This window comes from Rhamphochromis sp. 'chilingali' (assembly GCF_963969265.1).
Source record: "Rhamphochromis sp. 'chilingali' genome assembly, chromosome: 13".
Lineage (NCBI taxonomy): Eukaryota > Metazoa > Chordata > Actinopteri > Cichliformes > Cichlidae > Rhamphochromis > Rhamphochromis sp. 'chilingali'.
In genome coordinates, this window is record NC_137940.1 from 32,772,576 (window position 1) to 32,785,864 (window position 13,289).

At 41.7% G+C, this 13,289-nt stretch overlaps 2 protein-coding genes across 4 annotated transcripts in view; one reads left to right on the top strand and one right to left on the bottom strand.

Moving 5' to 3' along the window:
• macrod1 (mono-ADP ribosylhydrolase 1) overlaps nt 1-13,289 on the bottom strand; it is a 148,942-nt gene that overhangs the window by 71,802 nt on the left and 63,851 nt on the right. The gene's annotated exons all lie outside the window — the stretch shown is intronic.
• Nucleotides 3,285-13,289, top strand: part of flrt1b (fibronectin leucine rich transmembrane protein 1b) — a 37,875-nt gene continuing 27,870 nt past the window's right edge. Inside the window, exon 1 of one of the 3 annotated variants that reach the window (XM_080901672.1) lies at nt 3,285-3,377. The gene's annotated coding sequence lies outside the window, so the exon portion shown is untranslated. Of the gene's footprint in view, nt 3,378-8,834; nt 9,189-9,209; nt 9,514-13,289 lie in introns of those variants that run through there. The other 2 variants (XM_080901671.1, XM_080901670.1) reach the window with 2 other exon arrangements.

Genomic DNA, 13,289 nt, shown 5'->3' on the forward strand with positions numbered 1-13,289 from the left:
ATAAGATGGCAGTCACTACCATTTCAGATAGCAGCGAGTTATGTCCGTACAGGGAAAAGAGTAGGCTGGATGTGTATTTTTCTTTCAAGCACTTCTTTTTTTTTTCCCCTTCCCTCTTCCGTCACTGTTCGTGTGTGAAGCTACAAGATGACAAAGACACACAAAAGCAGACAAAGAGTTCTTGGAGAGAGATCGTGGGGGCAGGCTGATGCAGCCCAGAGGAAGCTGATGACCAGTATAAAAACTGCTGCCTTCAGACATGAACAGACAACACTCTGTATGACCTAATTCATTTGAAAGATATTTAAAGTATAGCAGTGTTTTGTTTTGTTTATTTATTAGCCTTTACTTCACTGCACCACCTGAAAAATACGCTGAATACTTATATGGGGCTGATTTCTTATCCTTCCTTCAAAGTTATAGCATATTTCTCTGCTTCAGTATCGGCTGCAAAGCAGAATTTCCCAACATAGAGACTTTAGTGGGGCAGACTAGTCAGAGTGTAACTGGCAACTCATTTTAGCATATTTAAATACCTCCAAGAAAAAGTCTCCAAAAGTTGATTCTGTTCATCTGGACGTAGCGTTTTGTGGGAGAAACGTTTCGTCACTCATCCAAGTGACTTCTTCAGTCTCAGCTGACTGCAGGTTTCCCCGATCTCATAAACAGTACATTTGCATAATGACTGAAACCAGCCCACTGAAGGAACAATGGGCTGGGAGGTCAGTTCCTTAATCTTAATTATGCAAATTTGCATGACCATTGATCAACAACCACTGACCAAAACCCACTGATCAAAGACCACTGATCAATGGCCATGAGTACCATTCACAGAGAGTTGGGGAATTTCTGCAATCACAGCATTGTAAGATGGCGAAAGATGTACCCTTAGGGCCCCTCCTCGATTCAGAGATGGTCTTTCCCTTTTCACGTAAATGGCCTCCTTGACTCCGCGCTCAAACCAGCGTCCAGATGAACAGAATCAACTTGAATGCATCAAGACTCCAAGAAAAAGGTTCCATCCACGATCAGTCCACTATTGGAGAATCCCCTAGCTAGCCCCAGCCTTCCCTGCCTTGTGTTTTCCTGACTGGCTGACTCGTTAGTCAGATCACTGATGTGGAGGTTTTCAATATCATTCAGCTCCATCGACAGTCTTTGACTGCAGCTGGTGACAGTAGCCCATGTTCTGCCTCAGAGATCCATTGCAAGCTGCAGGGACACTCTAATGAGAACCTGTGGCAGGTGGAAAAGTGGTTAAAATGCTCAAGCTCACGGAGGCTTCAGAGCAGAACAAGGACTACCAGCTGCAGTCGGGAGTTCATCTGTGGATCAGGATACTCTGCTCAGTTAGGTCCATAAGTTTGTGGACAGTGGCATATTTTTCTTGAGTTTTCTCTCTGTAATCCACCACTGTGCATTTTTAAATCATACAATGAGTTTCTGACTGAAGTGCAAGGAGTGTGACAAAAGTGTTGCACTCACTGGCATTGTCATATATCTGATTTTTCAGAGGTTTGAAAGTAACTGGGGTAAAAATTAATCTTTTTATTTTTATTATTTGGCCAAAAACCTGTGGACCTACCTGTATCTGTTAACGTTCTTGGCAAAATATTTGGAACAGCGCGCAGGAAAAGATGAAGTGATATTACATATCACTTCATTTTGAGATACGTTTTCAGTACTCTGGCAATATGAACACTTTTATTAAAAACACAGAGACCATGCTAAAAATGGATCCCACTACCAATTCCTTAAGGTGGTGCCTTTCAAAATAAAATGAGATTAACATCAATGGAAGTTAACTAAGTTATAGTGAAGCATAAGAACTTCACAGGGGGGACGTGGTGGACAGCAGGGGAAAGCAAATTAGAGAGCAAGTTAGATCAGACACATTAATCAGACACATTATTCCAACTGACTAATAATAATAATACATATACGCACACTGTGACACCACAGTGCAGGGAAAGTGCTATCTTATTCTTCAAGTATACAAGGATGCTGATTAATTATCTACACCGAGTATCACAGAATTGCTATTTTGTAGGTAATATATGACACGTGGGCAATGCATGGAGAGCTACACTGTACCGACTGCCCAGGTAGCTGAAGATGTAAAATATGCACTCCAACATCCTATTTCCATTTTATTTTTGCCTTTCAAAGAAGGGGAGCCAAGTTCAAATTCAAATTCACCTTGTACCTTCCTGTCACAAATGCAAAAATGATTTTCATTTCATCTCACCATTTAAAAAAAATCTCAACTTGTAATCTTTATTCATTGAATTATATAATTATTAAGATAGTCTTACATGAAAAATGTATAAATGTATAAATCTTTGACACATTTTCAGTTATCCCATATAATCCTGTTATTCTCTGTGTAGATACATAGGTGCTTGAGTCTGAACCAGCCTCTGGTCTGATGCCTTTGTTTTCCCTTGTGGGGGGAACAAAGGCATCAAAGCAACCAAAATACCCATGTGCATGCACAATCACGCAGTTGCAGAGACGTGGACACACACACGCTCACATACGTGGAAGCACACAGGCACACAAACACATACGCAGAAGGGTGCAGGAGGAAAAGGGGTTTGAACACCAAGACGTGCATGCGCATACACCACCCTTTCAAGCAGTCACAGATACACACATATACAAATCCAGACAGTCAGTGTTTGGGTAACCATGGTGATGGCAAAGCCCAAAGGTTTGTTACTGAAACCTAGTTAATTAGAAGGAGTAAGGGCGAAAGAGAGAGAGTAATGTCGATACTCGAGGGAAAGTGTTTCGCCATCTGTTAAAACCCACGTGTACCCTCTGCCCGGTCGTATGTGGATACAGTGTAACTGTGTGTGCACGAGCTGGCCACAGTTGTTGCATGAGCAAACACAAACACACACACACACACACACACAATTCTCTGCTCCTGTGGTGCTGAAAGCGCAGAGGCCAAGAGTTTCTTTTTCTCACTGGTATTAGATGACTAATTGGAAGAGCTAATGCTTAGCCGCCAAATAACACGCGCTGGCATCTGCTGCAGAGACACACCAATTATCGCGCACGAAAGGGATCAGGGTGATAAGTTATACAACTACATACAAAAGGAAAGAGACGGGAGGAGGGAGGGTTGACAGGGAGGGAGTGGAGAATGGGGTGGAGGAGGGGAGTGCGAGGTGTCAGGGGACAGAGGAAAGGCTCGGGGAGGAGGGGGGAGAGAGCGTGAGGGAGGGAGGGGATGATGGAGGTGAGTGAGTGAGAGAGACAGAGACAAAGTGAAAGAGACCTGAGGGTGGAGAAGGGAGACACAGGGCTAAATTTGCCGGGAACATAAAACAACAAGATGGAGTGTAGTTCTTCTTCTTTCTTGGGAGGTAAGTAATCAGAGAAAGGGGGAGAAAGAGGCCTGATTGATGCATCAGTGAAGGACAGGAGCTACATGCCTTAAAACCTGGCCAGAGAGAGGAGGTGGTGGTGAAAGAATTTGGCTGTAAAAGTGAGACTAAGGAGAGGCAATGGGCTCTCGTTTTGTGTTTGGCTCACTGTGTTTAATCACCTGCGCGTTTATGAGTGTGTGTGAATGTTTCTCTCTCTCTGTGGGACTGTGTTAGAAATCGGAGGTAATGATGATAATGATGAAAACAGGGTAACATTTACTTTGTAGCCCTGTGTTAAACCAGCTTTGCCAGTGTGTGTCTTTCCTTTAAATGGCCTTCCATCTTATTTTAGTTTTTTTTCTCCTTTCTCCCTGGCTTCTCCCTCCTATTCCCCAGGCCCCAGTGCAACCTGTTTGTGTATTCCTCCCTCTCCCGCTTGCCTCTCTCTCTCCTACCCACTTGTCCTAAACACCATTATAGCGCTTTCAGTCATTTAATTTCTAGCCATCATTTATTTGGACCACTTGAGAATGTCAATCAGTTTGCTGCTGTCCCTGTGTCAGAGAGGACAAAGCCTGAGCTACGTTGCAGGATAAATGCAGATTTGATTCTTTACCATCACCTTTTAAACCGAGGAAGACAAATTTAACATAAAACAATCTGATCTTGTAATTAATAACATAAGAGGATTTGCCTTTAATGACAAACACTCCAACTGTTGTATTAAGTAATCGTTAATAATCTATTTTTTTAACTTGTCCTGCTCCACCCTGAGCATCAGTACAGGTGGACTATAACCTAAACTGAGTTAAACAAGTAATGCAAGCAAACTGGGTTAAAAGAAATAGTGTTATTGTGTTTCCTTTTCTTGCACCTGTGTTTACGCTGCTTTATAGGCTTTCCTTGGCCTCTTGGCAAACCTTACTTACTAGAAATATGTTTTTAAGCTTCACAAAGTCTTGTTCCCACCTGTGTGTAACAAACACCTTACTCCAAAACGTGCATTTGTACGCACTGATGTAGTGTTAACATAGATTTATAAGTGAGGATCCCAACACTGCTAATTGCTTGTGCATTCTTACCATAGTTCACACTTGCAGTGGCGATATGACATGAAGAACTGGTAACTTTAAATTAATGATAAGATGAAGCGTGACAAGAGCAGGTTTCTCAGGCTACTTGGAAACGGAGGAAGTTGACCAGAGTTCAACTTTATGCAAATGAGCAGTAATGCATTGGGGAAATGGCCAGCTGAAGGGTAGAAGTATTTAAGGGTACTTTACATTTTTTTGTCGTAAATCCTCCTCCGACTACAGTTACTATAACGGCTGGCAACAGCCCGCGTACTTCCTCAACAACTTTATAGTAGAAATTCAAATGCCTGCAATCAGTGAGGCAACATTAACAACAGGCGAAGATAAATGATGCAGAGAAAGCTCTTTTTTGCCTTTACCATAGAGAGTGCATTGCATGCTTGGCAAAATATTTATATTTTATCATTCTAAAATGATCTTTGAATTAATTAAGAGAACATCTGTTGATCCAGTTTTGCTTTCTTGCTTCTGGTGAGACTGTGCAAGTAAATCATAAATTTGGGCTTTTTCCAGTTTGCACAAAGCCATTTGTTATCATTTTACACTATTTTATACCATAAATGCTTAATTACTAAATTCAATATTTTATATTTTAATCTCTACTGAAGAGATGTAGCCTCTTACTGAAAAGTGAGGCCAATGTGGAAATGCCTTAAATATTATTTTTTCTAATGGCCAGCAGGGGCGATACTAGAGGTCTATGAAAAGCTTCCCAACTTCTTATATATAACCTCAGCAAACACTTTGCTCACGTGTTTCTCGTGTCATTCACTAGTGTCAAATCTTATGTAATACAGCACAATGTTATTTTTTATAAATTATGGTCCCCTTTAGATTAAAATTATTGCACAGTAGATAATACTGGCTCAAGGCTTTGTCTGACTTGACAGGCTGATATCATCTTTAGTAGTGCTCTCAGAAAATTACTGAGCTTGCCATCACTGCTATTAGCATGAACATACAGGGAACCCATTCTGAATATAACCAACATGCAAATGTGTCACGCAGGAGGCAATGCAAAGTCTGTACAATGAGACTGAGGGAAGCCTGAAGAAGAAGAGTGGTTTGTTTTGCTTTTTGTGGTCTAAACAATCAGAGATGAGCATTTAAGTATTGATTGGCTAAGCCAGTGCAGAATGACCACAATATTGCACAACAAACCAACAATTATTGGTGCAGAAATTGCACTGGTAAATATAGATAATATTCAAATTTTAAGTATTAAGCATTAAGCAGCTGCTAATGCAATTTTTATTATGCAGAGAGCAATTTCATCAATCATGCTAAATCTACATATCAGTGAGTTGAAATGATTGTGTATCATTTGTTTTGGTATAATCTGGGCCATTTTGTTTGCCATTTGTGGCTACAACTTTTTTGTTTTTTTAATATTTGAAGGGGAACATGCAGCTAATCCTTTAACCTACTTTTACTTAAGACAATAATTGCCTGAACGGGGGTGTTAAACAGATACCACGAGGGATAAATCCACCATAAATTACAGTGATTTAACACAGACACAGTAATAGTTCCTGCAGGAATAACTCAATTTTTCTTATTACAAATGCCATAATACAAACAGAAAAAATAGTAACCTGATTGTAATAAGTTCCCTCTATTTAAGAACATTTTCAACAAAAATGGGAGGGAAAAAAACACAATAAGAAACACCCTGATGTAGATCAATAAAATCAAGGGTAATCTTTGTAAATATAGCAGGATGAACTGAACTGAACTGTATTGTACTTCAGGTTCTCAAGTCAGGTTCAAGCTCCTTTATATGACAATATAAAACAGAATGAGAATGATAAATCAGTCAACATTACCCTGTTGTATTAAGACAGGGGGAAGAATATATAGAACTGGATTGCTAAATGTGGATGTTTCAAACATACACAACGCGTCTATCCACAAGTGGACTTACAATATTGTACACTTTCCTTTATCCTAATATTTTGCTTATACTATATGTGGAAAAATAAATAAAACTGCATAAAATGTCAAATGTTAGCATTATTATAGTACCAGACTACTTAAATAGCTAAGCAATAATTATCCAGCATCACGTCCCACTGCCTCATTTAGAGCACAAACAGAAGGAATATATAAGTACGACCATTACTAGAGACTGCTACACTCCATAATTATAGTACACTTGACTTCATAAATTATCATATCACATGATGTAAGTGATACTGACACTGTAAGCATGACAATTTAGACATATGAAGTATTTAATAATATTTGCTAAATTAGATGTAATTGAATTAGAATGATCAACTGTTTTATAAAGTGTTACAAGTGCATAAATGCTAAAGCCTGCTGATATATGGTTGCTAGATTATGATGACGCTATAATATCTATTATGGATAAATACCTTCAGGGGTCTACACAAATTCAGCCACACAAGCCTAGAGACCAGTCGGTGATCCTCTGACAACCTCTGGTTTCTACGATAAATGTGTGTCATCTAATAAGTCGACTGATTGTGGGCGATTGACAGTTGTTCTCGGGTATAGCTGCTTTGGTTGCATATCAGATTGCAACTTGGCAACTGCTCATGGTTTCCATTAAAGACGCCGACAGGTCTGCAAACACTCGACTGAAACACTTTGCATTCAAAATAAAAGTTGTACCTTATTACATCAATGTGTTTCAAAATGCCAAACATTTACTTTGAAGGCAAATATCGTCCATTTGCAGTTTGCATTGTACTTTCACAACCACTTGGCAACTGTTTGCAGACAAGTTGGCATCTTCAATACAAATTATGCTGCAATCACAAGGTTTCCGATGCAGGACCATATAGGTCTTTCTTTTAGCGACAATCAGCAACCTCCTGCAATCATTTAACAACTGGTCTGGAATACAAAATACCAGTGGTAACCATGAGGTCACTGACCGGTCTTTTGGCCTACATGAATATGGGTTAGAAATCAATTCAACAGCAACAGCCAGTAACGTCCAGTAACCACTTGCAATCGGTCAGGGAATACTCATTGTTCCCTAGCAACTGATAGTTTCACGGCACGTTCGTTTGCTCATTTCCTGATTGGTTTCTGTTAGCGCCTCCTGCACAGAGATTTTGATTGTAAACGGTTTTGTTCTCACAGGCAGAAAAACACAACTTACACTTTTCCAAATAATTAATTTAGTAGTACTTATGTTATGATTAGACTTTTACTAATGTGAGGGTAAAATTGGGTTTTTTTGGCGTTTGTGTGGCCATGATGGGTGTCAAGGTTTGGTTAGCAATGGCTCACTGTGATGGACTCGTGTATTGATTAAGAACGTCAGTGTTCGGGTACACAGTCTCACGAGATGACATTAAAAACATATAATAATAGTATTATGGAAATCAAGACGTTTTTCAGGGTTGCACTGTGTGGGTCAAATATACAGTATGACACAGTGGTAGATTAGAGCAGACACACTCTAAAATAACATTTTTTAAGCAGATAAAATAACTGCTAGGGAAATCTGCCCCAGTCCCTCTGATTGTTTCCGTGAGTCTGACTATGAGAGTCTTTCAAAATGAATCAGACTAAGTCCTACTACCGCATCTCTGGAACAGCGCCAGAGGGTGCTGGTGGTGTAGCTGCACCTGCACCTGGAGCCCCAAGGGGCCCACACAGGCCCTGTACAGATGCTCTGTGTGCAAATGATTGTGATTGAAGAGGACAGAGGTGTGCCAATGTTTGCACCTCGGTCTGGCATGACCAACTTCTGTCAGGGAAAGCAACATTTAAAATTGCTGTGTTCGCATTCAATAAAAGCCTAAGCTGTGGCGACTCCTCAGTGAGCAAACAGCGCAAAGGTAATAAATGCAAATTAATTGTGAGGTGTGCCTCTTAGGAAAATAAAACTCACTGGTCACAGAGTCAGAAAACACATCAGAATCAATTTAACCCCGAGCTGATTCACAGTCACTATGATGCCAGTGACTCTATGTTTATGATTAGGGTCAAATTAAAACTCAGACTTATATAAATAATATGTATTACTTCATTTTCTCAAGTGTGAGAAACCTTTCTCCTTCCTTTTCCTCGAGGGCTTTAATCCACTCATTTTCCATCTAAGGGGGCCCCCAAAGCCCCAACAGCTAAAGTCTCCGGTGCTTTGTGTAGCCTGTGTGTGAGTGTGTGCGTGGGTGTGTGTCTGTGCACCTGTCACTCTAATGCGTGGTGAGTTGTCGGTAATTGCTGGACCGTTGCGACCTCCTGAACCCCTGTAACGGAGCTCAGAGAGCCGCTGTACGCTGTAAAGAGTACCCCCCCTCCACACACACACACACACACACACACACACCCCAACAGAAAACAACATCACGCGCAGTCTCGGCTCTAGATGATGAAGAAGAGGAGGCGAAGGAGGAGGAGGACACAACGTGCGCTGGAGGCGACACCTGTCAAACCGTTACTGAACACAGTTGGTTTATTTAAAAAGACGGAGGCGCCCTGAGGACTTGGGGGACAAAGCGAGGTGGAAATAGAGATTAGTCGCACCTATTGCCGCTGTTTTGCGCTGAGGGAGAGACACGGACCTCTTTTGAGGAGAAAGAGTGAGAGAGAGAGAGGAAGAGACTGTGTAGTATTAACGTTATGACATGCCGTTTTGGAGTTGAAGTAGCGAAGTTGACGTTTGGTTGTTGGCTGACAGCGAGAAGTGAGAGCGAAAGGACGCTGGAGAGGGAAAAACTGGACTTTATTCGAGGTTAGCCCTTCTCTGGCACACACACACACACTCTCTCTCTCTCTCTCTTCCACATACACACACACACACACTCCAAACACATTAACCACAGCGGAGCTCAGAGTGAAACAACAGGGTGGGAGATAACTCGTGCACATCGCGGAGCTTCGGTGCGGACAGACCGAGCGTCCCCGTTCCTCTGCGGCGCGCTCGCCCCGGCTGTAGAGACCGCTGGCCGGGACTTACCGGACACCCAGAAATAATCTGTTAACTTGAGGGGGATGATAGGACAAGGATGCCCTGAGGGGAGCGAGCACCAGAGAGGCGGAAAAAGGGGCAACAAAAGGTATGATGTGGTTCGTGTTGGTGACTGCGTTTGCAGAGGAAACGCTTCGTTCAGTGCTGTCAGTCTGTCATCGTGGTTACATGTTGATGCCAACCAGCTTTAGACTCCCTCCGTGTTGCAAATACGTACGCCTGCCCTCGTTTATATAAATGTGTGTTTGCGTGTGTGTTCATCTGTGCAGCTACCTGCTGGACCAAGCTTTTTGCAGACAAGTAGAAAAAAAGTCCGAGATTTGAGAAGCAGGGCTTCGGAGAGTTAACAGGCAGAGGGAGATTAAAGCCATAGATTATACTTTGTAAAGAGAAAGAATTCCCGCTTGTATGTTTTCTCTCATCCCTCCTATCGCTCTTTCCTGTTCCCTCCCTGCATTCCCCATGTGAGCTGTTGTGTGTGTGTCTGCGCTTATGTGTGTGTGTGTGTGTGTGTGTGTGTGTGTGTGTGTGTGTGTGTGTGTGTGTGTGTGTGTGTGTGTGTGTGTGTGTGTGTGTTTCAGAAAGGCCAAGTCTCCCAACAGGCATGCCCTTCTTACATGACAACGTCTACATCTCCTTCACCCCCCCCCCCCCCCCCCCCCCCCCCACACACACACACACACACACACACACTCAGTGTCTCTCAAGGCTCTCTGTGCTTTGATGCTCCATGATGCGCAGGACACCAAGCAGACTAAAACACACAATCAAAATGTTGCGTCATGTAACTCGTCTCATTAAAACTAACTAACATCTCTAACTGGGTGCAAACATAAACGTACATCTGCGCATGCACACCCATGTGCATGTACAGTACGGGATTAGCAGTCATATCGAGACAGCCAGATTAGAATGAGATTCTCGGGGCCAGAGCAGTTGAACATGGGATTAAAGAAGAAAGGGAGAGATGGATAGATGGATGGATGAAGTGATGGAAGGGGAACAAGGAGAGGGAGTGAGAGGCAAAGAGGCCAGTGACAGGCAAAGGGGGAGAAAGAGAGAGAGAGAGAAGCACAGAACATGAGATTAAAGTGTAATGTCCTAGAGAGGCAGAGAGAAAGAGAATCCAGGGCAAGTCATGCAGTTAGAAGGAACTGCATTGGCAGAATGTGGCGAGAATAAAGACGAGGTGAAGGCAGCAGACACTCTTCCTCTATCGCCTCCCTTTTGATCTCCTCTTATTCACCCATCTGAAAGCACTAGGGGAGCGCTGCTTATATAACCCCCCATTTGAAAAGCACAATAAACCAAGGGGTTGGAGGAAAAAAAACACTTTAGACTGGGAAATTACAGGAAAAAAACATTCAAATCTAAAACCTGGGAACAGATGTGCATCCTCAGCCTGGCAGACATTAGTATCATCCCCATGCCTGAATGGCAGCATTCTTCATTTCCCTGAAATCTGCTACAGGCATCATTCAACCTATCAAGAGACCCTGCTTTCACCTCCAAAACTACATTTAGCTGTTCCAAATCCTCAAACTCAGCCAAGGATTTGTTAAAATTTCAGCAGCACATGTGTTAAAAGATATGTTAATGCCAGTGCGCTCTGCACAGCATGTGTCTTTTGTTAACACTTCTGTAGCCCTAATTGAACTCAAAGAATTGCTCCAGACAGATTAATGTTAAAGCAGCTTTTAGTCTTGTATCAGCAATGTTGACTAAGCTGTGCCATCGGGTTGCTGATGCTACTATTGGGTAAATAAAACACATTATTAAAAAGTATGATCCTAGAGCCTGCTTTAAAACAACACATGGGGTATTAGATGTTATCCCACTGAATATTAACTGTTTAAAGTGGAGGCTTTTCTAGCAGACCTTTATTAAGTTGAGGCTCAGTGGGGAATTTGTATAAAGCTAATTAGATTTACCGGAAAACAACAAGTCTGCTTTTTTAGAATTAACATATTTTTCCAGGTCACACTGAGGGCACAGCAACAAGTTTGAAGAAATGAACAAAAAACTTACTGGGTGAATAGAGTGTATTAAAGAAACACACCAAGTAACATGAGCATTTACTTGATTTCTGGCCAACTGATGAGTTTAGGTCCAAAATTCCCTCTTCTTCTGGTTCACCTTTAGTCAGCAGGGTGGGAAACATCTGAGCCTTTAGCTGGTAAACACTCAGCTTTCCACCAGTAACTTTGTCTGTCTTCTGCGTGGCGCTGAGAAGGCGGGATTATCAGAGCAAAGCATGACCGCAACAATCACATGAAAGGCTCTGAGTGGTTTCACATGGATGGGAAGAACTGCAGAGCTACAATCTTCTGTTGGCTTTCCAACTCCATTAACCTCCTAGGACCTGGCGTCCACATATGTGGACATCACGTTTTGGGTTATTTAGACCAAAATACTCAATTTTGCTCTACATGGGCCTGATATCCACTTACGAGGACATTATACTGCTACTGTTCTATCGAAATTTTAAACAAATATCCTCATATGTGGCTCTTATTTTCTTAAAAACAAAATTAAGGTAAAAAAAAAAAAAATCTGGTAATTCTTTGTTTTTACATTCATCGGGCCCAATACGCCCAAATATCAAAGAGAAATTAAAAATGCATGCTGTGGAAGAGTTCAGGTCTTAGTAGGTTAATATTACATGCAGTCTTTTCTTTTCTTTTAATTGTTGATGTAATATATTTTCCTTCAAACTTTACTCCGTCCTTGTTAGACTGTGCAATATGCAGTCAGTGTATTCTGTACTGTTAAATATAAAACCCCAGCAGTATGACCTTGGGGGTTGTAACTACCCACAGTTTTGATCAGGAGTGACGTTATTTCCCTGGTGGCACTTTGTTCAGTTTACCACTGAGTGATTGCACGCTCACGTTCAAGGCACTGGGTCGGTTCCCTGTGGCAAAACTCTGCTTCATGTATCTCAGTAATATGTCTGCTGTCCTGGGGCTATTATACCATCACATCTAACATGCCTACTTTGATGATCTCTGATTCTGTATTTATTTTTTTTAAATCCGACCTTTATCGTCTTTATTACAGCACTGTGGCTTACATCTACTGAGATTTACATCGCTATTAACCGCTGTCCGTCGATTTGTTTCCAAGCCTAAAATCATGACGTTCAGCATTAATGTTTCACGGCAAAATGTAAATAATTGAGTGACTCTGGCATGCTGTTAACATTTCCTTTTATTAATGATTCAATACTGGAATTGGTACCCGTCCAAATCAATACCCAATTGGAGTAAATGGATGATGTCCATGCTGACCGGCGCTGGCTTGTGGCCTTTTCATGACAGTTCATTTATATATTTATTTATTTATGTTAAACCTTTTGCTGTCTCAGGATGGTAAATGGTTAAGTTAAACTGATGAACCAGATGAACTGAACCAGATCAAATTGGGCTTTATTGATCAGCAAGAGCGGAAATTGTCTTGTCATTGAATACAAATGGGGGGAAAAAAACAGTACAGAGCTCAGTATTTTTGCTGATATACCAATACTGACAGCTACAAGATTAAAAGTAAATGTCTAATATTGTGCAAGTCCCCTTCGCTCCCTCTCTAAACCAGCTCTGACCCATCAGGCCCCAGTCATGGGACCTCTGGCGGTGTGCTGTGATGCCTGGGCCTACTGCAGATCTTACTATCTGAGCATGCCTTGGGATGTTTGTGGTATTCTTTGACCTGCTAGCGTGCAGTCTTTATGGTATGGTGGACCACATGATGTTGTGCTTGGTGCTTGGTGGGTGGCATCATCCACAAACACCAGCAAACTATTATTAGTGAGATGATCGATGTTATTCACATCACCTGTCAGCAGTTTAAAAGCTTATGTAATGG